Here is a 27439-nt window from a genome sequence, read left to right as displayed (position 1 = left end):
CAAGTCCCTCGAATTTCAAGACATGTCTCATTGTTTTTTATACTATATGTTTACTATACCATGATAGTAATAATAATACCAACGATTACACTAGCAAACATAATTTGAATGATTTCGGTATGTAGACATTTTCTAAGGGCTCAAGACACATTCTCTTGTTCAGTTCTCATAACCTTGTGAGTTAGGAACCAACACTATCCTTTTTTACCTCTGAGAAAACTGGGGCCTAGAGAGGTTACATAATTTGCAAAGGGTCTTATGGCTACTAGAGTTTAGAGCTATTTTCAAACCCAGATCTACCTTAATTCAACTGACCTTTTGTCGCTGCTCAAATATATAGACAAATATAGGGCTTGCACATAGTAGATTAATAAAAAACCTTTGCATAAAGCTATGAGTGAGTTATTGGCTTCTTAATGAGCAAATTAAATCAAAAGTTTTCCAGAGAACCAAGCAAAGTGCATTTTACCTAGTTTCTGTAATATTTCCTCTTTGCATTGAGTGGCCCAGGGCACACATTCACATGTGCACACAAAAAGTGTAATTATGTAACATCCTAGAATAGCCTTCCTGTTTCTTTATTCAGCATATTCGAGTGTTATGACCCACCTGTTACGCTTTGCAAGGTAAACCCCTTTTGACAGCACTCCTATAAACAGAATTGGGGGCAGATATATCTTTGCTTGCACAAATAGACATTGTATTCTTAGGATATAGAGTTGCCATCTGAAGGGCAGACCCACAAAAAAATCACATAAACAAGGTAGAAGTTCATTTTGCACTTACATGAAAGTTGAGCTGGTGTAATGGCTCAGCATTATGGAGTCATCGAAGACCTGGGATCTTTCTATCTTGTTGCTCTGCTATTTCTAAGGGGTTGTGCTTATCTGCATAACTCAAGATGATTCACTGTCACTTATTCATAGCAGCCAGTAATGGGTTGTGAAGGCAGAACTACATATTTTATCTAAGAGGGCACAATCTGGAATGTTCACCTGCCACTTCGCTTATACCCCATTGCCCAGAACTTAGTCATGTGGCTATTCCTTGCTACCAGGGATGCCAGGAAATGTAGTCTTTAATCTAAGTGCACATATACTGAGGTAAACATTCTATTACAATGAAAAGAGAGGCAGGGGATGTATATTTGAGGAAAAATAACAGTATTTCCCACAGATTTGATCATATTATACTTGCTTTTATATACTGAAGATACTTGCTGGAATCTGTCCCATTTATTTTTCCTTTAATGTGTACAATAGCAAACTTCCGGTGTAGCAGAGAATATAAAATCAATTGAAAGTGTATATTTTTCATTCCTAAGTACATCTTAGGTATTTATAAGTTGGATTTGAAATTGGTGCCTGATGTTGGATCGAAAAAAAGTGATATGTTACCCAAGAAATGTTTCCATGCCCGTGAGTCCTGCCTCCAACTGCCCCTTTTTTGAGGAGCCATTTCAGTTCATATGCATAAACTTTAATTATATTAATGGAGATTAAAAATTCCAAAAACCATCAAGAATGGCATGCGGTATTTTGGGCCTAGGATAAAATTTTGTCAGCACTGTAAAACGTGCTGTATGAATAAAATAACTTGGACATGTACAATAAAAGATTTTGTTAAAGCTATTAAACTCTCTTTTCTCTATTTCAATAAGAAGGATCAAATGAGCAGCCTCCTTTTGTCTAGGAGAAAAGAAAAAAAAATGAAATTTGTGCTGTGATCTGTGGAATCAAGTTTTGATGGACACATAGAAGAGAGTTCAGAAATAAGAAGGAAAAGTGGATGTATTATCTAGGGATAGTAAAAAAGATTGTGAAGGGCAAAGTGATATTTCTAGAATTGTATGTGACTTTACCAAAAGTAAGTGGATAATTTGATGAAATTAGAACTATCTACTCATAATGAATTGCCTCATACCTGTTTGTTACGAAAGTTTATTTCTGCACATGCCAACTTTCCTATTTCTAAATGATTTTATTCAATCAGTGCACCTCTTGTGAGTCATTCCATCTATATATATTTGGTAAATGAATTAATGAAAGATCATCATCAGGCTTGTTCAGTACACTACTGTGGAAATATTCAGTTAATGTATGATTATAGAAGTGAGATAATATTACTCCTCCACTCCTATTCATTTTTTTATCTCAACATTTGATTTGAAAGTTCAAATATAAATGTATTTTACCAAGAATAATCAAACTTGGAAACTTCAATCATATTCTTAATGGTGTTTTTAAAGAATTTATTTTGGAATTTTTATTTTCATTTCTGCTGCCTAACTCTTTTTCCTATAAGTCTGGTTACTTGGCAACAACATTCTTTTCCCTAAATCTTAGCAAATACTTTTAAAAATAACATGATTGAGAACACTGTAATCTGGAAAATAAATATACTAAGTTTTAATAAGTTGGCCTAGTTACAAAGAAACACATGGTCTATTTTAGTTATGCACTGTCACAGAATCAGAAGGTCGAAGCAGGGGGCCTTAGAGATTTGGGGTCAAGTTCCCTCATTGCACAGATGAGGAGAGAGTTAATCATGTTAGTTTTCATTTCCATTTCAATTTTTCATATCAGAATCAGAGCATGCAAAGCATAGGAAGAATCCAGAGATGGCAGAGGGGTTTGTTTCTAACATCATTGCTTTCATATGAATTCTAGCACTGGGGGAAGAGTTTACATAGTTTTCCTGAACTTGCCATAAAAGAAACTGATGGTTTCACTTTTTAAATTTAGTTTTATGTTTCAGACATAGCATATTTGTCTACAGCTCAAATCATATATAAGATAAAGGTAGAAAAACTTAATTCATAGTCCTACCTGAACTGCACGTGGTAAGAAAGGGTAATTTCCCAAAAGGAAATCAGCATGATGAATAGGCACTGTCATGGGTCAGCTCTATATCAGTGTCAAGTGGGAATCTCAAATTCTTTTAAAGTGTTTAAAACAGAACTCCTGGTTTCCTCTCTAAATTGGTTGCTCAGGACACAAATCAAGATGTCATCTTTGAGTCTTCTCTTTCTCTCTTATGTCAAATCCGATTTATCAGCAATGTTTATTACCCCTACCTTCAAAATATATCCCAGATCCTGTCACTTCTCACCACCTCTATCACCACTGCACTAGTCGAAGTCACAGTTATCACTCATCCGAATTCCCGTAACAGCCTCCTAACTTCCCTCCCTCCTTACACACTTCCCCTATGCTCTTTTCTCTACTGAGAGGCCAAAGGGATCTTTTCTAGAAATATATCATTTCTTAGCATCCTCTCGGTTAAAGGCAAGAAATTCAGACACAGTTAAATGATAGATGCTGGGGACAGCGGGGAGGAAGTGGGAGAGAAAAAAGCAAATGTCCACTACAGGGTGGAGGGAACAAAGCCAATATCACTTATAATTTTAATAATGTCTCACTATGTAGTCTAGAAATGCTGAATTCATTTCTAGGGAAAATATTAAAAGCCTCAGAATGTTTGATGAGCTGGTGGACTTTCATAAAGAAAGTTATGTGCAAAGGCAGCGAAAGAGAAATAAATACATTGTTATTTAATTATTTTTGAAAACAAAGAACTGCTTTGAGTTCAGGATGGGATTATACCCAGTGTTTAGATTCTGTGGCGTGATAAACAAGCTGTCAACTATCAATATTTTGGCCCAGAGTAGTTCTAAGTTATTTGCAACGAAAGTAACTGAAAGAAGGATGAGCGCTCACCTTTGAAAAGCCAAAGACTTTTTAAAACAAATACTTGTTTGGTAATGAGAAAGAACAGACAAGCTTGGGATACAAGCTTTGAGGGAGGCTGCCATTCTTCGCAATGACAGTAGATGGCGGTGGTGTGCCAGAAGACAGCCTGGCAGGCTGCGACTGAGGCTTGCGTGAGGTAGTTTACGCAGGTGCAGGCTAAAAAAGACAGTATTTTGTCTGAGGAACTGTAAATTGTATTCATGATTCATATATCATTATTAATTCATTTTGTATTCATTATCGTACAGCAGCTTCGTTTGACATTTAGGCAGATGTCAGAGTGTAGGCACTTCCGGGAGCTATCTGTCTGGGCAGGTTCGGACCAGGCTGGCTGTGCACAGGTTTTCATGGATGCATAAGTGGGGAGAAGAAATGTTTTTTTAAAACCGCGACATAATTTAGCTGTAGACTGTACCAGGGATTGCCCAGCTAATGACTTTCAGTATCTAATTCTGTGACTACTGTGTGTCATTACTTCCCTCTGCATATTTTTGGCAGATTAAGTATGGCAGATGAGAATCTCCCAGGTTGGAGCGCTCTGAATGAGATAAAAATGTAATAATCTTATTGCTGACCCAGCCACTAAGGGTAGAACAGATAATCCTTTAATAATGCACTTCAGAAGATTGGTTTGCATAGCCGGAAACTGGAGACAGCCTGGCATAGTGGAAAGAGAGCTTTTGAGACAGAAAAAAAGATGGGCTCTGGTGTTGGCTTGCCACTAACTAGCTCTGGGACTTTGGGAAAATCAATTAACCTTCCCAGGTCTTGGTTCTTAATCTATAAAATTAAGGGATTGATTGAGATCATCCCAAAAGTCGCCTCCCATGCTAAAAATAGCAAAATTTCCTGATGGAAAAAAAAAGCACATACCAGATGGAGTTTTGAAACTCTAACACTTCTTTGTGACCTACTTCACTCACATGAGTTGTAAAGCTAGCCGTGGATGGTAAAATGTATATCATCTGTGAGTATATGCACCTCAAGCTGTTACAAGTGTGATTTATCTCCAGGGCCTGGGTCTGTATCACATAGAAGTGACAGTACTTGGTCTTGAAACCTTTCTTAAATCTTAGAAATGACAGAAGAAAAACTTCGTATATGAGGGTCTAACTTCAGGACTGCTTTCTTACAATGAACACAATTTGACAAATTGTACAGCATCCCATGGCATACACTTCCCAAATGTGCAAAGAGATGATTTACCTTGAAACATCTCCAAACTCGAAACCAGATTTTTCTCAGTGCTTAAGTCACTCTAGAAATGAAGCCGATGCTCAGAGTAGCTAATTAACTCTTTGAGGACAGCAGGCACTTATCTCCACTGTAACATGGAAACTGAGTTCTCTGCTAGGGTTTATACATTCTCATATGCTCTCTGATTAACACAGGAAATAGTGGGTCAATTGGTGAATTCCCAGATAAAGTGCACTGACATTGAGTGGTTAAACAGATCTAGTAGGTAAAGATAAGCAGGTTTGTTAGGGGAAAACCGTGTTTGACTAACCTATTTTTCAAAAGAGATGGCCAATAAACATGGTAAGTGCACATATTTATAATTTCAAAACCTTGGACAGGGCTCCCAAGGAGAGTATTTCCTGTAAGAGCAACTGTCAGAAAGGGAAAGATGTTTCGTCACAGATCTCACACTTCCATCTCTTTGGTAATGAATGGATGAGTGAAGCATGAAAAGAGCAATCCCTCAGGCATCAAAGTTGAGACTTATTGTTTAGTCTGATTATCCAAGATCAGGTAGAGGGAGTCCCAGTGTTCCCTCATGTCTGCAGGTGATTCTAAACTCTTCAATGCTATTAAATGCTGGATCAATAGCAATAAGTTGCATGAGTATTTCATTAGATTAAAAGAGCTGAAAAAATGAGAAGGCACTTCATTTTACAAACACTCAGTGATCACTTCATGCTCAGAACTCTGTTAATTCAGGAAGTACAGAGATGTTCAGATACAGTTAAGAGAGAAGGTACACATATAATCAGAAACTTACCACATGCCACCGCGATAAGTGATATCCTAAGAGATCTTGGAAGTAATGAGGGAGGGAGGTCATCTGGAGGTATTGAGGAGGACATCTAAAATAAAACAAGCCCAGAGTTGGTGACTAGCTGAAGGATGGGTAGGAGTAGTGCAAGTTAGAAGGCGAGAAAGAGGGTGTGGGAAGGCACGGGGAACTAAGAGAACATATGGTATTTATTGAATATTAATTAGCATGGTATGACAAAGGGAAAAAAAATTCATGAGGTTAAGTTGTGGGAGATGTGGTCAGGGAGGAGACAAGGGCCTGTTCTTGAGGGATGATATACGTGGGAGCTGCAGATGCTTTTCAGTGAGACAGATCCAGTTTTGAATTCTTTCTTGTCATTTACTGAGAGCCTCTGGGAAAACTGCTTAATTCTGAGTCACAGTTTCCCAATCTTTAACGTGAGGGTAGTGATGTCAACCTCAGAGGCTCACAGGACAGTTTTGAACTGGGTCTCTGCCAGTTATCTGTCTAATGGAGATCAACATCTCAGCTTTCAGGCAGGATCATGAGCTTGGGGAGACAGTATTGGATCTCTGTTAGCAATCCTCATGGCTATGGACTTAGTTGCCTGTGCTCTCACCATCCTTTGAATGAGTAAATGAGGTTGATAGCATCACTAGATTTGTGACTTTCGAGGAAACATGCCTAAGGAACATGATGACAGAGGAGATCCCTCCTAAGTTTCCCAGGTTGTGCCCGCTTAGCTCTGTAGTTTCAAAATAAAGGTTCTGGTCCCCTAAAGCTGTGGCTGTCCTCTCTAGAAATACCAACAGTCTATGAAAACATCTCTGCTCCTATTTCATGAGAACATTCCCACAGCCACAACTCTATTCATCTTCTTGGACCTCTGGCATACAGTTAGCTCCAGCCCCAGAAAGCTAAGAAATGAAGAGTTTGCAAATTAAAATAACTTCTAACCCAAAATACAGGCTTCTAAGTTTACTTCCTATTCTACTTTATATCTCGAATATGAACAGTCAGGTTATCCAATATACTGTGCAGGAAACATAGCAAAGTGTGTGAATGCTAGCACATGATTATTCCAAGGAATATAATTGTTTTAAATGTTACCAATTAAAAATTTGAATACTATCTGCCATTGTCAAATTCATAAGAAAAAATCAAAGCCCCAAATTGGAACCCTCATTCTGTTTTTCTTTAAATTGGAGTATAATTGCTTTGCAATGTTGTGTTAGTTTCTGCTGTATACTGAAGTGAATCAGCTCTATGTATACCTATATTCCCTTCCTTTTGGACCGCCCTCCCACCCCACCCCCCATCCCACCCATCTAGGTCATCACAGAGCACTGAGCTGAGCTTCCTGTGCTTTATAGCTTGTTCCCACTAGCTATCTATTTTACGCATGGTAGTGTATATATGTCCATCCTAATCTCTCAATTCATCCCACACTCCTCTTCTTCCCCCTGTGTCCACATGTCCGTTCTCTACGTCTAGTCTCTATTCCTGCCCTGAAAATAGGTTCATCTGTAGCATATTTCTAGATTCCACATATATGCGTTAATATACAATATTTGTTTTTCTCTTTCTGGCTTACTTCACTCTGTATGACAGACTCTAGGTCCATCCACATCTCTACAAATGACCCCATTTCATTCCTTTTTATGGCTCAGTAATATTCCATTGTATATATATATATACCACACCTTCTTTATCCATTCATCTGTTGTTGGACATTAAGATTGTTTCCATGTCCTGGGTATTGTAAATAGTGCTGCAATGAACATTGGGGTACATGTTCCCTTTTGAATTATGATTTTCTCAAGGTATATGTTCAGTAGCAGGATTGCTGGGTCATATGGTAGTTCTAGTTTTAGTGTTTTAAGGAACTTCCATACTGTTCTCCACAGTGGCTGTATCAATTTACATTCCCACCAACGGTGCAAAAGGATTCCCTATTCTCCACACCCTCTCCAGCATTTATTGTTTGTAGATTTTTTGATAATGGCCATTCTGACCAGTGTGAGGTGATACCTCATTGTAGTTTTGATTTGCATTTCTCTAATAATTAGTGATGTTGAGCATCTTTTCATGTGCCTCTTGGCCATCTGTATGTCTTCTTTGGTGAAATGTCTATTTAGGTCTTCCACCCATTTTTTAAGTGGGTTTTTTGTTTTTTAATATTGAGCTCCATGAGCTGTTTGTATATCTTGGAGATTAATCCTTTGTCCATTGCTTCGTTTGCAAATATTTTCTCCCATTCTGAGAGTTATCTTTTCATCTTGTTTATGGTTTCCTTTGCTGTGATAAAGCTTCTAAGTTTAATTAGTCCCATTTGTTTTAGTTTTTATTTTCATTACCCTAGGAGGTGGGTCAAAAAATGTCTCGCTGTGGTTTATGTTAAAGGTGTTTTTCCTATGTTTTCCTCTATGAGTTTTATAGTGTCCGGTCTTACATTTAGGTTAAAGTTGAATAAAAAGATGTAAGTTAAACCCCAAAGAAATTAGAGTCCAAATGTGTCTTTTTTTTTTTTTTTTCTCTTCAATCTCTTTCTCTGCTCAATCTAGTCAGATAGGTCTTGGTCAAATGCTTGTGGGAATAGAGGCTCCCTTAGTGGCTATAGCTTGGGCCCATTTACTGGAAAGACTGAGGTTCATTCAGGACCTCTAAGATTCAAATACTTTTACTGAAAGTTTCTCACGTGCCCTGGTTTTTGAAAGTTCCAAAATTAATAGGCCACATAAGATTTTCACAGCATTGGTTCCAAACCCTCAACATTTAGAGAACATGCAACCCCAGCATATACAAGACTTATGACACGTAAATAGTATTCTTATAACCCAGTACCCTTGAACAATGTAGGGGTTAGGGGTGCCAACCCTCTAAGCAGTCAAAAATCCAAGTATAATTTATAATTGGCCCCCCATATACTCAGTTGGCTGATTTAACCAACTACGGATCATGCAGTACCAGAGTATTTACTGTTGAAAATAAACTAATGTAAGTGGACCCACACAGTTCAAACCTGTGTGGCTCAGGGTCAGTTGTACTTGGTTCATTTCAGACCCAAATTACTGTTAAAGTCCAAAAACAGAGAAGAGTAAATCTCCTCAACCATGTCCTTACCAAAATCTCAATCAGCCTAGTCTAGTTGTTCACAGTCTAAGACCTGTGAGCTTAAAGTCTGCTGTCCAGCATGCTGGTGTTAATTAGAGCACTATGCTATCAGATAGGTGGGGAGGACCCACCTAAGCAAACCGACTCCCATCCCTCAGAATGATACTTGAGACATTTGAGCCTTCTTGAAGGGTTTGCAGATTTGCACCAGTGGTTCTTCAGCTGGTTCCTTTTCTCTCTATCCTCCTTAATTTGAAATCTATTAAATTCCCCCTTGGACCCCAAGCAATGCTCTCTCCCCCATTTGTTTCATCTGCAGAGTCAGCAATAGCAGATCTCTGCCCTCAGCTGCTGCTGATACTTGAGAAGGTGTTGCCCCAGGAGACCCAGTGAATGCTAAGACCTTGTTATATGTGCTCACCCTAAAAGTTGCCTTTCCTCTGCTTTGCTTCTGGATTTTTCAAAATTGAATTAACTTGCTCTTTTGTACTGGCAAAACACATCTTTTTTACTCTTTCATCTTTTTATGCTATAGTGGGCTAGTCCTCAGATACTTTGATCCTCTCCTGTTTCTCCTTTCCAGAAGGCCCTGCTAAGTTTATTATTAGTGTCATTATTATTGCTTCTTTGCCCATAATAATATAACCATGATTGTTGCAAATTTTTGATTAAGTTCTTCCCTGCTCTTTTGTTTTCCTTCTCACTTGCCACTCTCATGCTACGTATTCCCTATTTATCTTTTTTATTTTCCATCTCTCCCTGTAAGATCTATGCTCCATGGGTATAGGAATCTGTGGTCTCTGCCTCCTTTGTATCCCCAGAGGCAAAAGCATTGCCTAGCAAATAGTAAATGCTCAAAAATTATACTGAATCAACTTTTTTTGGGGGGGGGGGCAACATCTGTATTTTTAACTACCACAGTGATCTTGAAGCAGGCCTGAAAAGGCTAAATGTATCTTGTGATCTATAAAATTGTCTCCTCTTAAATGTTCACATAGTCTGTAACTGCTTTGTATGGCTGTCCCAGTCTTCATGAAATGGTTTCCTAACTGCTGCTGCTATAGGCTTCCCATCTGCTGTTATAAGATGATGCTTCTCAAGGCTTTCTTGGACATGAACTCCTTCCAGGGAAGTCACTCAAGCTCACTGCTGAGAAATTTTGCCATTTTCAGAGGAAGAGCATTTGGTGTAAATGTAGCTCAATTTCTCCTTCATCCAGTTCTAATTTGATGGTAAAGACCTCAAAGTACCTCTTAGGTAGGTCCCTTTCTTTCTTCATCCCCTGAATATCTGGCTTCTGCTCTTTCCAAAGGTAAAACCATTGCCTGAGCCATTGTCATTTAAAACATATAAATTTCTCTATATTTTTATGCAAATTATCTGTAAACCTTATTTCTATTGGGTTGGTCAAAAAGTTCATTTGGGTTTTTCCATAAGATCTTAGGGAAAAACTCGAAAGAAATTTTTGGCCAACCCAATAAGATAAATGTAGGTATAACATTTCTTTGCTGAATTTTGAGTTTTAACTTTGTGATGATCTCCTCCAATCTCCCTTAAACTTAGGTTCAAGTAAAAGTCATTTCCAACATAACATGCTTCTTTCCCTTGTTCTTCATTATCTGTTGGTTAATAAAATCCACCATTCTTTTGTGGATCAATCCAGTCTCAATCTTGGACGTCTTATGCCTTCGTCGGCAGCACATTCAGTGACCAAATCAGAGTCAATTTGAAACTATATGGTAGGAGGTGGCTCTCAGAGACTGTGAATGTGTCACAGAGTCCAAGAGATTAGTTACTTGGCATGTCTCATCTTTACTCTTTTTGGAACTGGATGCCCTTTCAAGTGTGGCAAGAGAAAGGAATTTGAAATAGCCAAACTAATAGCCTCTATTAACGTCAAACGCCTACAATACAAAGACTAAAACCTCACCCAGTCATATTATAGCCCACATGGATATTAACTGTTTTTGCAGATAGACACTTCAGCCAGTTAACAATGAGAAACACTACAAGGAACAAAAATCATTTCATCCCTCAGTGCCTGAGAAGCCTGTATGAGGTGAGCCTTAACTGGAACTAAAAGACTGCCCTGCCCTTGATAATCTAATCCCTATCTCATTCATGCCTGCTTGGGTCAAAGCTGCATCTGCATCAGTCAAGGTCAGCTACAAAAGTCAGTGTGAGTCAGTGAGCCCTAGGCTACTTATAAAATAGCTGCTAAATGCCATAGACATCTGCTGCAATAAGCTGCTGTGACAAGGGCTGAGGTCCTGAAGGTCAAGGGCCCCAGCCACACAGGGAGCATTGATTTACCCACGTGGTATTGTATTTTACATAACACCAACACATTGCTGGCTCTTTCAAGATTCCTGGCCAGTGTACCAGTATGTTGGAATTTTAGGTTCCTAATAAATAACAAATAGGTCTTTCCTTCATCCTGTGCTCCACACAAATTTGAAAAGTAGACACATATGTTGCCAGGTGAATATTAAAATAGCAGGTTTATTATTGAAAGAGCAAGATTGGAGGAGAGACTTCAGTTGTCTGTTCATTGTAGCACTTTAAAATCCTATCCAATGTTAATTGAATTTATCTACCTCAAAATGATAGGCTGCCTTGCAAAAAAATCAGAGATTGTCTAAATGCACCACAGGAAGGAGCAGAGAATATGTACGTAAGACAGAGACCCCCCCACACCCTAGAAAAAATGTGGGAGGCTAAGGCACCTAACAAACAATCAAACAAGGGAGCGTGTAAGAAAGCTCAGTGTGTCACCATACTCTCCTCCCTCAAGGCTTGGCAGTGGGGCTATATTGGTGAGCAAAACTAAGACAATACATATCACCATGGAGCTGAAAGTCTAGTGGGAGAAATTGATGCCAATAATTTAAACAAAAAATTCCAGATAGTAATGATGTAAAAGGAGGTAAGAACAGTTGTGTTTGAGACAATGATACTTAAGATGCTATTTTAAGTATGGCTAGAAAGAGATGTTCTGTTTAACATAGAGATCAGAGCAGAGAAAATATTAGTGTCAGATTGTAGATGGAAACAATATGCTAGGAAGTAAACTGAGATAAAAAATTTTTAAAAACTGACTTAAAAACACTGCATAAAAATTGAATTTACGAAGTTAATTTGGTGGTATTACCAACCCTTCTTAAGACGGTTCAAGAAGGACATCATCACTAATTAGAATCCATGCATTCACTGGTCTTACAAAGATAAAGGAATGATGTAACCATATGAGCCTGGGAAAATGACAGTGAATAAAGTTAATACACATGATCTATGTATTTTTCATTCAGAAAGAATAGATTACTGTTTTTCATGTCTATGGACCTGGCTGCTTGTAATTTGGTTCTTTATTGAGGGCAAAGCTTTTCCAAGTTCCGCTGGCTGGACAGATGTGGCATTGTGGATATAACACTATTCCAAGAAACAAGTGTGCAAGGTTCAGATTCTGGCCGACCACCTATCACATGTGTTACAATGATCAGATATTCAAACATTCTGAGCTGTCTTTTTAAAATTTAATATGAGGACAGTAATGCCCACTTTGCTTCATTTATTCATTCAGTACCCAAATGTTGTCTCTGACCTCAAAAAGATTTTATCCCAGTGAATGATAAGAAAGATAGTCAATGCACAGCATAAGCCCAATGACTGCTCAAGTAGGTTCCAAGACTTCTGGCCTTGACTGTAATTGTTTAACGTCTATATTTATTTCATGTCATTAAGATGATTTTTCAATCATTTTACCATGAAGGAAATTGAAACTTAAATAATAATTTTGTTGATAAATTAATGGGCAACAGAACAGGGAAGAAAGATATTTGTAGGCACAAGAATAAAACTCATCAAATTAGACTAAAGACATAAGAGTATATAGGGCTATATAGAGCAGGAAAGATAAAATAACATTAGCATTACATTAACAATTTTTGTGAACAAATTGTGTGATCATTACTTATTATTTGTGTTTACATCAAAGTTTGATAAATACTACAGTGTGGCATAATAACAGAGGCAAGGACTTTGGAGTCAGACTTCAAGGCTCAAATCCAAACTCTGTGACCTTGGGTAAGATACAGATCTCTGTGCCCCTGTGTTCTCATCTATAAAATGGGGATGGAAGCAATACTAATCTCACAGGATTTTGTGAGAGTTAAAAGATTTAACATTATGAAACACCCCAAGCATTAGAATATTGTAAGCACCATGTGTTTACTTAATTGGTATTATTGTTATGATGTCCGGGTTTATATTTAAAATCAGGATATAATCATAAACTTGACAAATATAAATGATCTCAGATAATAACTAAGGAATATCATACCTTTAACATCTTAAGATATTGAAACATTTTGAGGTCGTGTGCATTTTTCAAGGATCTAAAAGCTTATGGAAGGTCACATGGGATTAGAACAGGGGTCTTTCCATTCCCAGCTCAGTGCTTTACCCATTTCACTAGTGCCCTTCATTATGTAAATAGTAAACTCTGCTTCTCATCAGTGTGTTGAATGTATCACTTGAACAGTGCTTTAAGGGACAAAAGTGAGAATAGAATGACCTAGAATGTTTTACATCTTAAGAGCACACTGATACCTTTCCTTAGAGTGATGTTGACAGAAATGTGCTCAAATAAATTAATGTTTTCAACTCTACTGACTCATTAGGCAGAATCAAGTTTGCCTGTCATTTGAAACAGAGGTAGGAGGAGAATGGCTTTGTCAAGTTGACACATACAATTAACCATCACAGGTGGTGAGGGGAAAAAAGCATCTTCAAATGTGCCAAACTCAGAGTTGGTTAAGATAAACAAACAAAACAAACAAGACTAAATGTGGCAAATATTCTTTCCATTGGTAGCAGGTCTTCACGTTTTTGTTTCCTTGTCTCATGCTTAAGTTAGTCTCCTTAATACTTTACTTGTGGAGTTTTTTGCAATTTAAGAAAGAAATATTTCTTTTTTCACGTCTATTAAATTTTTATCTAGTTTTCTGACATAAAATGTGATTAGGTAATTTGAACCCTTCAGCTTCTAAAACATTAGTAAATATTTATTGAATGAAAGTTGACTAAATTCAAAATAACTCATGGGGCGTTAAAAAAATGCAAATTCTAGGACACCCTATGCCCCATCTCAGATGTATCATACCAAAATCCCCAGATTTCCTAAGATTTGGCCAATTTCAGTTAAACAAATAGAGGAACAAATAAAACCAACAAACAAGCAAAACCTCCCTAGTTAGGTGATTGTGAATAGAACAACTTCTATAGTGAATTCACAGATTTGTGAATTTCTAAAAATCTCTGAATGTAAAGGATTTGCCATCATGTTAATATATATAGTAGACTGAATAAAGCCCCCAAAGATGTCAATATTTGAATTCCTATAACCTGTGAATATGTTATCTTATCTGATACAAGGGACTTGCAAACATGATTAAGTTAAGGATCTTGAGATAGAGATATTATCCACTATTATCTGGGTGGGCCCCACAAGGTTCCTTAAAAGAGCCTGGCGAGAAGATGGAGGTGATATGATAATGGAAGTGGAGATTAGAGGGATGCAGGTAGAAGCCATGGAATGCAACAGCCTCCAGAAGAAGCTGCAAAATGTTGAGGAATAGATTCTCTTCCCTGGAGCCTCCAGAAGGATGAAGCCTTGCAGATAAATTGATGCATTCCTTTAAGACTTGTTTTGAATTTCTGACCTTCAGAATGGTAAGATAGGTTTTAAAAATTTATGTTATTTTGAGCCACTAAGTTTGTAGTGCTTTGTTACAGCAGCAGTAGCAAACTAATGCAGTGGAGCAATATCAGTGAGAGTTAACACGTGATGAGGGCTCACTTCTGACATCAGGCCCTCTGTTAAGCCCTTTACACAGAGATAATAAAATTTAATTTGAAAATCATATGAGACAGATCTTATTACTATCTTTATTTGTACAGAGGATAAACTGTAGCTTATAGAGGTTAAGTCACCCATTGACTCACTGTTAGTAAAATATGACCCAGAATTCAACCTGGGCAATCTGGTTCCCATAACACCTCCCACCTGTATTCTTCCCTCTTCATCTGTGTGTGTTTCTGAAATTCCTGGTCAAAAGCTGTGGGTGGAGTCTGCGGCCACAGGAGGTAACTGGTTAACATAAAGTTATAAACAATAATTAATTTGAAAATAATTGGGCAATTACTTAATAAGCACCCAATATATAGCAGGCATTTTACTAGACAGTAGACCATGCAGGTAACTAATATAAACATGGCTTAAACCCTTGAAAAGCTTATAGTCATAGGAAAAATGTGACCCTCTTTAATGGGACTTATGATATTTCCAATCTGCATTCTGCACTTATTTTTGGCCTGCTTTTTAGCTGTTTTTAAAATCTTACTAAACGCATTACCAATGCTGGATCACCACAAATTCAGTTTTTAGAATATTGCGATTTGAAGCAAATGAGGAGAGGTGTTTTAGAAAGATGAACAGAAAACATGTAAATACAATTCTTCTTGTAATATTGCCATCAAAATCTCTGCGTAGAAACATCCTTTAATGGTGGTGAAGCCACTTTTAATTTTCATTTCCTTTACGCCCTGGAAAGCAAAATGAATTAAGCAGCATCCCCATTTGTTTTTAAATACAAGGGGAAGTTTCAAGTAAGGCATCTGGGAACATAGAAAAAATTTTAAATGAGACAGCAGTGAGTTTAGGGGACAGGTTCACAACCAGGGAGAAAAACATAAGAATTCTTTCACAAAACAATGGGTTTCTTTTTCACTCCCTCTCATTTCCTCACTTTAATGCTTTTATGAGCCAAATATTTTACAACCTATGTTAAACGGAAACAAAAGACTTCATTGCATATTACTAAATATAGAATTAAAAGAATAAGTAAATAAAAATGTATTGCATTTGGATTTCCCCCAACTCTATTTTTTCCAGTGCATCTGAGCTCATTATATTCAGCTAGCTCTATTGATTCTATTTCTACAGATTGCAAGTGATTTCTTGCAGTTTATCCATTGTTCCCCTTTATATGAACAGCAGATATGTAATACGGCAGTTGGCAGTACTTATTCTGTAATATTAATTCTGCACCTGCACAGAGGCATAGAGTTTTATGCTAAACAAACATACAAGCTAAGCTGTATGCCCTACAAGTAAAGTTCTGAAGGGTGCACTGTGGTGTGATTTCCCCAGAGGGAAACATGGGTTCTGCTTCTCTCTGAATTAACTGAGTCACTTTAACTATGTGGACCTCAAACCCTGCATCTGTAAAATAAAAATCTCTAGGGTCCCTTTCAGCACATGTGCATCGGATTTCTGTGGATGCCTTCTGGCTCCTGTTGAATTTTCCAGGGCACTCTGGAAAGAGCCAGCTTTGGGCTCTTTGAGATGCATAGGAAAATCTGCTTTCCATATGGGAGGGACGCTGAGACTTTGGCCTCAGGAGTCTTCCAAGTGCCTCTTGGGAGTGACAGGTTTGCTCACAAGCCCAGTCTTGTTCTTTATCTTGCTTTCTTTTGCTTTGTTGGATAACAAGTATCTCAGGCGCCAGGTGGCAGAGTGGCTTTGGGTAATCCCCAAGGGAACTTACACACATCATCAATTCCCATTTTCTTCATTCCATTTTAGAGCTTTGAGTTTTAGAACCCTATTCAGTGTTTTCACAAAGTCATCAGCACTGTGACTTCTAGATAGAGGAAGCACTCTTCCTCCAAAGTGTGTCTCCAAAATCGTATCTCCTATTGCAGAGCTTTCTTCATCGGTAGGGAGAGAAGAATGTAGGGAATTCTACAGGTAGTTTTAGGACTGGATGGAAACAGTCAGCAAAAGACTGATTTATATTGACTTGAGGAGCAAAGGAGAAAAAGATTCTAGATTCCATGTAGTTAAGAATGCAACCTTTGGTGTGAAAGACATTAAAACAATTTTGTACTGTCTGAATGCCAGCTTTCCTTTAGAGCTGTAACCAGGTGAGAGGAGACAAATAACAATAAAGGCAATAATCATTTTAAACGTTGGTACATTTTCACATCCCCTTCAAACTCCTCAGGCTTAATGCCTAGTACTTCTGTCTTTCAAATTGTAGTGGCGAGTGCTCCCTCAGACCTAATCTGGTACTATTGACAGTGGCTGAGGTCAAGAAACCTGCTGACTTGGAGATGCTTCTTGAAAAACAACAGGGAACATTCTCTCTCCCTGTCCCAACACAAGTTATCTTTCCTGATGTGAGAACCATGAATGATTATTTCCACTTGTAAGTATTAAGGAAAAAATACAGATAATTATACCTTTCTTCCAGTATTGTTTTGGGTACCCAAGAAGAGGAGAAACATAAATGCTTAGCCTGGCATGTGGCAAGTACTCACAAAATAGCAGCTGTTATTTTCCTCTTGTAAAATGAACTAAAATGATTAAGGTTGCTCCCAAGCAAAGATCTGTATGACTTTTGAGTTTTTTTCTAAGCTAGCTCCTCTAGCCTCCAAGAGAAAAGTAGAAAGAACTGCAGATTGACCCCTTTCCACTCGGAGAGCAATGCCATGAGATAAGGGACCATACTGCTGTACTTCCAGAAAATAGTTATGAGACAAAAGACAATTAAAAAAAAAAAATCGTTATGGTTAACTACGCTAAATGTAACCTTTTAAAGGTAGAACAAAGAGATGCTTTCCTTATTGTACTTTTGGGTTAGAGGTGAAAGGCATCCTCTTTCATGTCAAGCATGAAAGATGGATTTATATTCTAAAATATAAATACCACATCGTATAAATTCCTATATGTAGCCTATCATATATACTTTAACTGATTAAAGAGATGCATCTTGAAAAAAATTCTATAACCTAAATTTGGTAAGTGAAAACTGGTCAAATAATAAAATATTAATAAAGAAAAAATTTGCCAGAAGAAAATTACCCTTAAATTGGGGAATATTTCAATGACTTATTAATACTGGAATCCAATATCCATTTAATAGTATCGATTTCATAAAAGAAACAAAAATAGTTTTATTTGTCAATATCAGTAATGAACTACATAACATACTTTATAAGGGAATATATTTTCAGACTAAACATCCTATCTGCCATGATGTTTTTCAATTCTCAGATGCAGATTAAACATGAAGCTAAAAGAGTTTAGCTTTAGGGTCTGTCATTTCCTGTACCCTATAAATGCTGGAAGTTGTTGGGAGTTGTAGGGAATTGCAGGTGAGGAGAAAGTTCAGGTTTAATCAGAAATATTTCTACGGAAACATCACTTGTAAATTGCCGAAAAGACAAAATCACAGAAAAAGGACTTGAATCTTAAAACAATCAGGTTACGATGTGATTTTTTTTCTCATTCTAAATATTCAATTTGTACTGCTACAAGCAGAATAATAGCCTCCAAAAGAGGCCCACATCCTAATACCTGGAGTCTGTGAATATGGTGCATGGGAAGTGGGATTTAAGGTTGCAGATGGAATTAAGGTTGCTAATCAACTGAACTTAAAATAGCTTATCTGGGTGGGTTCAATGTAATCCCAAAGTCCTTAGTGAAAATGTGAGTCAGAAGAGTCAGTGTCAGACTTATGAGATGTTAGAAGGACTCAACCAGCCATTGCTGGCTTTGAAGATGGGGAAACAGGCTTCAAGCCAAGGACTGTGGACAGCCTTCTAGAAGCTGGAAAAGGCAGGGAAATGGAGTCTCTCCAAAGCCTCCAGAAAGGAAAACAGCTCGCTGACATCTTGATTTTATCCCATTTTGGGCTCTGACCTCCAGAATTAAGATAATAATTAAGTGTTGTGTTAAGCCACTAAGTTGGTGGTAATGTGTTATGGTAGCAATAGGAAACTAACACAAATACCTAGTTTTGGATTGGCAGTTTAGTCATTTGTTTTCGTAGAGAAGACCCTGAATTGGATAGGTTTATGAATTCATGGACCCTGGCTCCACCTATATCAATAATATACACGAATGTTGATTTTATTAGCACGTACATGGTTTTTCCACAACTTATATCTGTTCTTCTCCCAGGGATATAGATATATTTTATGATGTCATTGGCCTTTCCCCTGGGGACACTGGACTCTCCTAATGTTATTGAAATTCCTTCTCTTTCCCTAACCCAACCATCACAGGTAGATAAAAGAATATTAAGTTATTTTGCAACACTTTGTAATCTTTAACCCAAATTGACCTGATGGAGGTATGTGCTCTCTGCTCCAGCCTAATGCTTTTCTTAAATTTGTCACTAAAATAAAGCCCCTCAATTTAATTACTGAGATTCTAATATACTTGCACTGTCTGTGAAACTTGTTAGGGCTACTGTTTTTCCCGTCAATAAGAGCTAGTGACATATTCCAATTTATAGGTGTATTTGTCTGTTATCTACCCCCCTGTTGGGCACAGAATGGGATCAGTATGCATATCTTTAGAATATTTGTGATATTAGAAAAATTGAAAAGAGAAGAAAACAGGAAGATTACATTGTTTGAGGGCTTACTATGTATATCAACCACTCTATTAAATGCTTTATATAACTTTTTGTTATTTCATTCTTCCAACATTGCTGTAGGTTAGATAGTCTCATGCTCCTTTTACAAATGAAGATATTGAGGCTTTAAAAAATTACTTGTTTTGATCCAGACCAAATAACTGATAGCCAAATTGGTATGTGATTCCAGTTTGGGTTTGTGCGACTTGAAAACTTATAAAATTTGAAAACCCATATCACCTAATCCTACCTGTGTCTAAACCTGACTTTGGGATTCCAAGCTAGTATGCCCTTGTATATAGTTTGTTAACTTATCTGAATGGTCACAGTCTCTCCTTGGGTACAACATGGTCTCTTCCTGACTCCTGTTCCTCTCCTCAGTTTCCTTTCCACTTAACCTATTCTTGATTCACTTCTTCTTCTAGTTCAGGAACATCTCCTCTTGAAACTTGCCTGACACTTTCCCCTAATTAGGCTAAGTGCTCTCCTAAAATACCCCATGATCCCCATGCCTACATTTCTTATAGTAACCATGCCAAAGGATAGGTGCCTGTTCACTCCTTTGTCTTCCTCACTAGACTGCTTGAGACGAAGAGTCGTGTGGAATAAGCCTTTAAAGTCCTATGAGCATCTAGGGTCTAGTCTAGGCTCAGTCAGTATTTGTTGAATTAATAAATACGTTTCCTGACTTTGATGTTTCTGTAAAATACTTTTCTAGAAACAGAAGACGTGAGGATTGTCCTTTGTTAGGATTAAGAAAATTTAAGGACATTAGCAGCTTTTTATGCGTATTATCTGTGTATCTTTTGTTCACGTTATCACGTTACTCCCCAGAATAACTGTGTAAATTGGGATAGTTTTATCCTCATTTCACAGATGAGCAAACTAAGGCTAAGAGCTTAATTATCTGGACTCAGGTTGTACTGGTTCAGGTGATATTTCAACAGAGAATTAGCCATTATTATTATTATTATTATTATTGGTTGAAGGCATTCTTCAGGATGACACACAGTGGAGCAGGCTGATTTCCTCTGAGCATATGGACAGAGGCAGACACTTCAGAATACTTAGGTGTCCACATCTTGCTCCATGTGAGAGTGACTCCTACCCTCCTTAAGTCTAGCTTTTGAAATATTCTATCAGAGCTTGGCAAAGGTTGTGAAACCAGGTTAGAGTTACGTATTTCTAGCTCCCTAAACCATCACGCACTAATGCGTTCCCTGGCCAGTTCAGACACTGGTCACCATGAAGGCAGGTCACAGATAGGTAATCCTCAAACACATTAAGTGATAGCACTTTTAAAAATGCACAGAATTATGACCCGATAATTATAGTCTACAACTGGAAACAGTCCAGTTGTCCATCAATAGGAGCTTGGATAAAATGGAATGAAAAGAGACAAGCATACATAAAATTACATGGATGAACCTCAAAAACCTTATATTGAGTAAAAAAAGTGTATTGGTTTCAGATTGCTGCTGTAACAAATTACCACAAACTTAGTGGCACAAAGCAAGGCAAATGCGTTATCTTACAATTCTGGGGCTAGGAAGGCCAAAATGGATCTCACTGGGCTAAAATCAATAGTGTTGACAGCTGTATTCCTGCCTAGATGCTCTAGGGAATAATTCATTTTTCCTACCTTTTTCAGCTTTTAGAGACTTCCTACATTCCTTGGCTTGTGGTCCCCTTCAAAGCCAGCAGTGTTCAGTCGACCCTTTCTTATGATGTAATTTCTCTGGTTTTGACTCTTCTGCCTCCCTCTTCCATATTTAAGGACGCTTGTGATTACATTCTGCTCACCCAGATAATCCAGGATAATTTCCCTATTTCAAGGTGAGCTGATTAGCAGCCATGACCCCATATACTACTTTAATTAGGGTTTATGAGGTGGGCATTTGGGGAAGCCATTATCCTGTCTATCATTAGCAGTCCTACACAAAGGAGCACATATTTATGACTTCCTTTCAATAAAATTCTAGAACAGGCAAAACTAATCTTTGTGGAAAAACAAAATAAAACGGAACAGTGGTTGCTCTTGGGCTTAGGGGCAAATGTTGATTGGGAAGAGCCATGAGACAACATTCTGGAACGATGTTAATGTTCTTTATTTTGACAGAGATTTTTGTCACATAGGTATATAAATTTGCCAAAACTCATTGTCATACATATAGATATATATATATATACACACACATAATTTTTATTATGTGTAAATTTTACCTGAAAAAGAAAATAAAGGGCCCAAAGCAAATATTAAACTCCTGTAAATGGTGTCCATGCATAATTATTTAGGGGAAAGGACACTGATGTCTGCAACTTGCTAAGAAATACATTGACAATTGGATTAATGGGCAAGTAGAGGGATGAATCTATACATAGGTTTGTGGTAAATCAAGTATAGTAAAATGTTAGTTGTAGGTGGTAGTAGGTTAGTTTTAGGTCTGTATGTTTACTATAAAATCATTTCAATTTTCTGTATGTTTAAAAACTATCCTAATAAAATATAGGGGGAAGTATATAAGATTGGGGTGGCGAGGCTGTGTAACCGTTCTGGACCATATTCCTGCTTGCTCTGTCTACTTTCCTTCTGGTCACTGAGGTTGGATGGCATTGCAACACTTAGATTAAAGGATAGATTGCTCCTTACCGGGTTTAGGAGCTCACTCTGACCTGAAAGCTTTCTCTTGCTATTTTTCAAACTTAGATTTTGAGAGATTTTGGAAAAAGATTTAATCCTACTTCACATAGGTACCTCATTCAAACCTTTCTGGGCAAACTTAATCCTTTTGACTCTCAGCCCTGGTGAGATGGCGGGTGTGCATGAGGGTGGAGATGGGTGCTAGAGTTGTGTGGGTGGGTGTCAGGTGCATATGGATAGTCACAAATTTATTCTAGAGAACCCAACATCCCTACCACAGAAGAATCTCAAAACTGATGCTGCAGCTGTGCTCTGATTAAAGGAAGTGATAGTAAAGCTGATTCCTATTACTCTCCAACAGAGATTGTATCCAGGAGGAGAAAACAGAGACCCATTGTCTCTCCCGTGGTAGAAATCTCTGTCACTTTAGTCCATCTGGCCTCTTTGAGGCCCACGTGCAAAACCATCCATTTGTCACATTAGGCTCCAGTGGAGCGTGTAATGGGACAGCCCATTATGCTCTCATGAAGGATACGAACCTTTTACCCTATCTCAGCCAGCCATGCATTTGGATATGCCCTTTGGAAAATTCTAAAATGTGCCCTCAGCTTCAGAGCATTTCAAGTGATTTCTCCGAAGGCCAAGCATTTCCCTCCTCTGGTGGATGTACCCAGGTTTCTATACACACGCAGCTTCTCATCATATGTTTATGGGTGTTCCTCTATATATGCTGTCAGTGGGACTACATTCCAATCTGTTTTTTTAAAAAAAGAACAGAGTTGTACCATCCATATATATATTTTTGTTTTAAAACACACTTACTTTCATTTGTGAGATTTCAAGATGTGATCTCTGTGCTCTCAAAAATCTCTGGTCTAAATTAGGCCCTCTATGTCAAAACTACAAGGTCAGTAACATGGGGGTCCTTAAAACTACATTCTCATTTGTCTGCAACAGCAGCGACGTGCATCTCCCTCCTTCTGCAGATGGTGACCGACTACAATAACTAAGATAACATCACTACTAATAAGATGGGCCTTTTCCCTTGACACTGAGCTTAGCAATTCTCCATAGTCCAGATAAATTCAATATTTTTATGTGAAAACCCAGGCCCGGTAAAAACACAGCCTCAGCATGTCCCTGGTGATGCTCTGGTTGGCAGTTGTTCATGGATGATAAATTGCTTTGATTCCAGAGAATGGCAAAGGCTGCTACTTAAGTTGAAACTTATGAAAATACCAGAATGTACTTTGCTACATGCAGTTAACATCTATTTATTCTTTGCTGGCTTCTTTATCCCTTCGTCCGTCCCTGTTTCAAGCAACAAGTTAGTTTTTCTATTGTTAAATTGCAAATCTAGCAATGATGATATTTTTGTCAACTTCAACTTACCTTTCTTAAATGACTGATTACATTGTTTACATTTCCCTTCAAATTCCTTATTTCCTTTGTTATTTCTTTGATTGGAGATTTATTGCTAATGAAACACATTCATTTTTTTTTTTTTTTTTGCAGTTTACTTCATTTGTAAGAAGCTGAGAATAATCTAATGCTTGGATTCAAGCAGACATACCTGGCTTTTCCTTGATACAAAAATATGTATTCAATTTAAGTCACTGACTCATTTATTCTTTTATTGATTCAACATTCACTGTAACCTTCATACATGCACTTGCTGAGTATTTTCAGATACTTACAATTCCTTTCAATCATATTAACAATAAACCTAAACTTAAATAACTGTAATACTTAATAGAATATATTAGGTCATAAGAGAAAGAATTTGTGTATATAAGAAAGAAAGGGCATAAAGGAAAAGGGTAAGAGAAGACCCTATATATATAGGCTTCAGTGATTATGGAGGCTGAAAAGTCCCAAGACCTAAGGTAGGCAAAGTGGAGACTCAGGGGAATCCATGATCTAGTTGCAGTCCAAAAGTTAGCAGAATTGAGATCCAAGATATGATGTTTCAATTTGCGTTTGAAAGCAGAAAAAGGCAAGTCTGTCCTCACGCCATCAGGTAGGAGGAATTCCCTCATGCTTGCAGAAGGTAGTCTTTTTGTTCTATTCAGGTCTTCAACTAATTGGATGGCGATCACCCACATTAGGGGGCATCATCTGCTTTACTCAGTCTCCCAACTCAAACGTCCATCTCATGCAAAAACATCCTCATAGACACACCCAGAATAATGTTTCACCAAATATCTAGGCACCTTGTGGCCCTTTCAAAGTTAACACATAAATTGAAATTCACACTATCTTTGACATTCTTCTACCTAAATAACCTTTTCCAAGAGAAATCTCCTTACTCACTTTATATTCTGTAGATCTAAAATTGATTTATTGTATTCACCCCTTTAAATGTACTCTTCTCCCCATGCTCCTTATCTAGACTAGTAGCTCTGCCATTCCACTAGTCACAATCCATCATTCATTCCAAGTCCTCCTCATCTCCTGTATAAACACTCCTATCAGTTCTGCTCCTTTGCATGCTTACTACTTATCCATTAAGTCAGCACGTCATTACTTTTTACCTCAGTTATCATTGAAATAGCTTCTTAATTATTGTCCTTGACTCCTTAATGCTCCGATTGTTTCCAGAATTATCTTATAAAAATAGTTTGACAGCTTCCCTGGTGGCGCAGTGGTTGAGAGTCCGCCTGCTGAGGCAGGGGACGCGGGTTCGTGCCCCGGTCCGGGAAGATCCCACATGCCGTGGAGCGGCTGGGCCCGTGAGCCATGGCCGCTGAGCCTGCGCGTCCGGAGCCTGTGCTCCGTAACGGGAGAGCCCACAACAGTGAGAGGCCCGCGTACAGCGAAAAAAAAAAATAGTTTGAGACTACCTTGATGCTACTCAAGGTTCCAGAGGAAACAAAGCAAGAATCATATATCTGAAGAATTATGCTGAGCAGAGTTGCCTGGGGCCTTGGTAAAGCATAGATACCCTTTTCATGGTGGCACAGAATAAGCAAATGCAAAAAGGGACTCCACATCATGTTTCAGGAAGGAATACCCAGAAGTGGTTATGGGCCATTGGTCAAAAGTGTGTAAAGAAGTTTTAACTGAGAAAGCAAATCATGCATTCAAATGCTGGGGTGATGATATGTCCATGATGAATTAGTACACATGTATTAGAGTTAGTGCTGTGAACAGTGTGGGGTACAAGGCACTTGTAGATAAAAGGGAGGGTGGAATAAAAGCAAGGTGGAACATATAAGGCTCAGAGGAGCTGACAGGATCATGTCTCATTTGCCATAGCAGCCATGCTAATTCATTGCTAAAAGACATATCCCACGCTTGTATCGTGATAAACACATACATTTGCATTTTTATGCAGTTATTTTTAAATCTCATATTACATATACCATTTCATAACTAAGACACTTGGAAAAGTTACTTTAGGTCTCTAGGTCTATTATTTTATCTATAAAATTGGAATAATAATGTCATCCTGGCAATGTTGTTCTGAAAAAGTTCAGTAAAATAGCCTACATGAATACCACTTCACACCCATTAGAATGTCTATTATACAACAAACAAAGAGAAACTAACACATGCTGCTGAGAATGTGGAGAACTTGTGCACTGCTGCTGGGAATGTAAAATGGTGCTGCCAGTATGGAAAAGAGTCTGATGTTTTCTCAAAAATATTAAAAATAGAGTTACCATGTGATCCAGCAGTTTCACTTCTTGGTATTTAACCAAATAAGTGAATGCAAAGATTGGAACAGATATTTGTAAACTCACGTTTATAGCAGCATTACTTACAATAGGCAAAGTAGAAACAACATAAGAGTCCATCGACAGATGAATGGATAAACAAAGCATAGTATATACATTCAATAAAATATTATTAAGTCTTAAAAAAAGAAGGGACTTCTGATACAGACTACAACATGAATGAAACTTAAAGATATTACGCTAAGTGAAATAAGCTAGCCACATAAAGACAAATACTGTATGATTCCGTTTATATGAGGTACCTAGATTAGTCAAATTCATAGAGACAGAAAGTAGAATGAGAGTTTCAAGGACTGGGGAAATGCAAGATTAAGAAGTTTTTGTTTAATGATGTGCAGTTTCACTCTGGTGAAGTGAAACATTCTGGAGGGATGGTGGTGATAGTTGTCAAACAAGGTATATACATTTAATGCCGCTGAACTATATACTTAAAAATGGTTAAATAGGTAAATTTTGTTATATATATCTTCCTAAAATAAAAGGTATACGCTGTTTGTAATACATATAAATCTCTCTGAATTAAGACCTTACACACCCTACTCCGATCCTAGGCTTCTTTCATTCTGCTCTATACCCCATTCCCTTAATGGGCCATGTATGTTCATGGCTGTGTACATTCCCTCATGCTGTTTTTTCTTTTCCTGCTATATTTGTGATCTCATTTCTCATGCCGAAATCTTAGTTTACTTTAAGGTCCCATGTCCTCAGTGAATCATTTCCAGACATTCCCATTAAAATCAATCAATTACTCCTTCATTTGTACCCTGTGCCATGCTTACTTATACCTTGATTTATATTGCATTTATTTTCCTCTTGTTATAGATGGTTGTTGGCACTTGGTGTCCTCCATCAGATGGTCCGCTCCAGGAATGCAGGGTGTCTAATTTTTCTATACTTCTCTTCCTGTGCCTAGCATGCAATAAATGTTCCACTCGAAATGGGAGTCTCACTGAATAACTCTTGAGATTAGCTCTTGCTTCGCCTTGCTTTGTAAGAGACAGATTAAACTCAACAGTAACTAAAGGGAATTTTCTCTGTTTGAATATAGTTTTGAAAAGGTTTTGCATTTTAATTTATGTGAAGAGTTTTGTTGTTCCCTACTGTCTCCTTTCTTTAGCCCTTAGACTTTAATACTACTTACATTAGTGCCACTTAAAGGACTAAAGGATGATCTTGTATTTTCAATTTGGAAAACTATGGAGACAATATTTTAGTTTTTGTATTTGTAGGAATTCACAGAGAGAACAATTTCTCTCAAGTGTATTAGCCAATGTTGATGGAGTAAGTGGCAGTTAAAGAACAAGCAGGCTATTAAAGCATCAAATATTTAAGGTGAACAACACTGCTCAACTGGTCTCATTGTTACATAAATTGGAAATCTTATATAGATAATGATGCATGGCAGAGACCCAGGCTTTCTCTCATATCGCTCTACACACTCTTAATTATCCTCTCCAAGTTAACTGTACGCTGAAGGAGTAACTACACTACTTTTAACAGCACTGGGTCTTGAATCTCACACCTGGCAGCATTTTGGTTCTAGACACACAGAACCACCAGGTTATTTCAATAGGAAATGCTTTGAAGAAGTTGTATCAACTAAAGGAAAGACTGCTGTGTGCATTCGGGTATTTCTTTACCCCTTTCTGAACTCAAAGGTCTGGAGAACTCTAACTCAGCCATGGGTAGCTTCCTCTTAAAGAACA

Source organism: Aethalodelphis obliquidens, unplaced genomic scaffold (assembly GCF_003676395.1).
Source record: "Aethalodelphis obliquidens isolate GAN/ISIS:26980383/991018 unplaced genomic scaffold, ASM367639v1 scaffold6, whole genome shotgun sequence".
NCBI lineage: Eukaryota > Metazoa > Chordata > Mammalia > Artiodactyla > Delphinidae > Aethalodelphis > Aethalodelphis obliquidens.
This window is presented reverse-complemented; position numbering follows the sequence as displayed.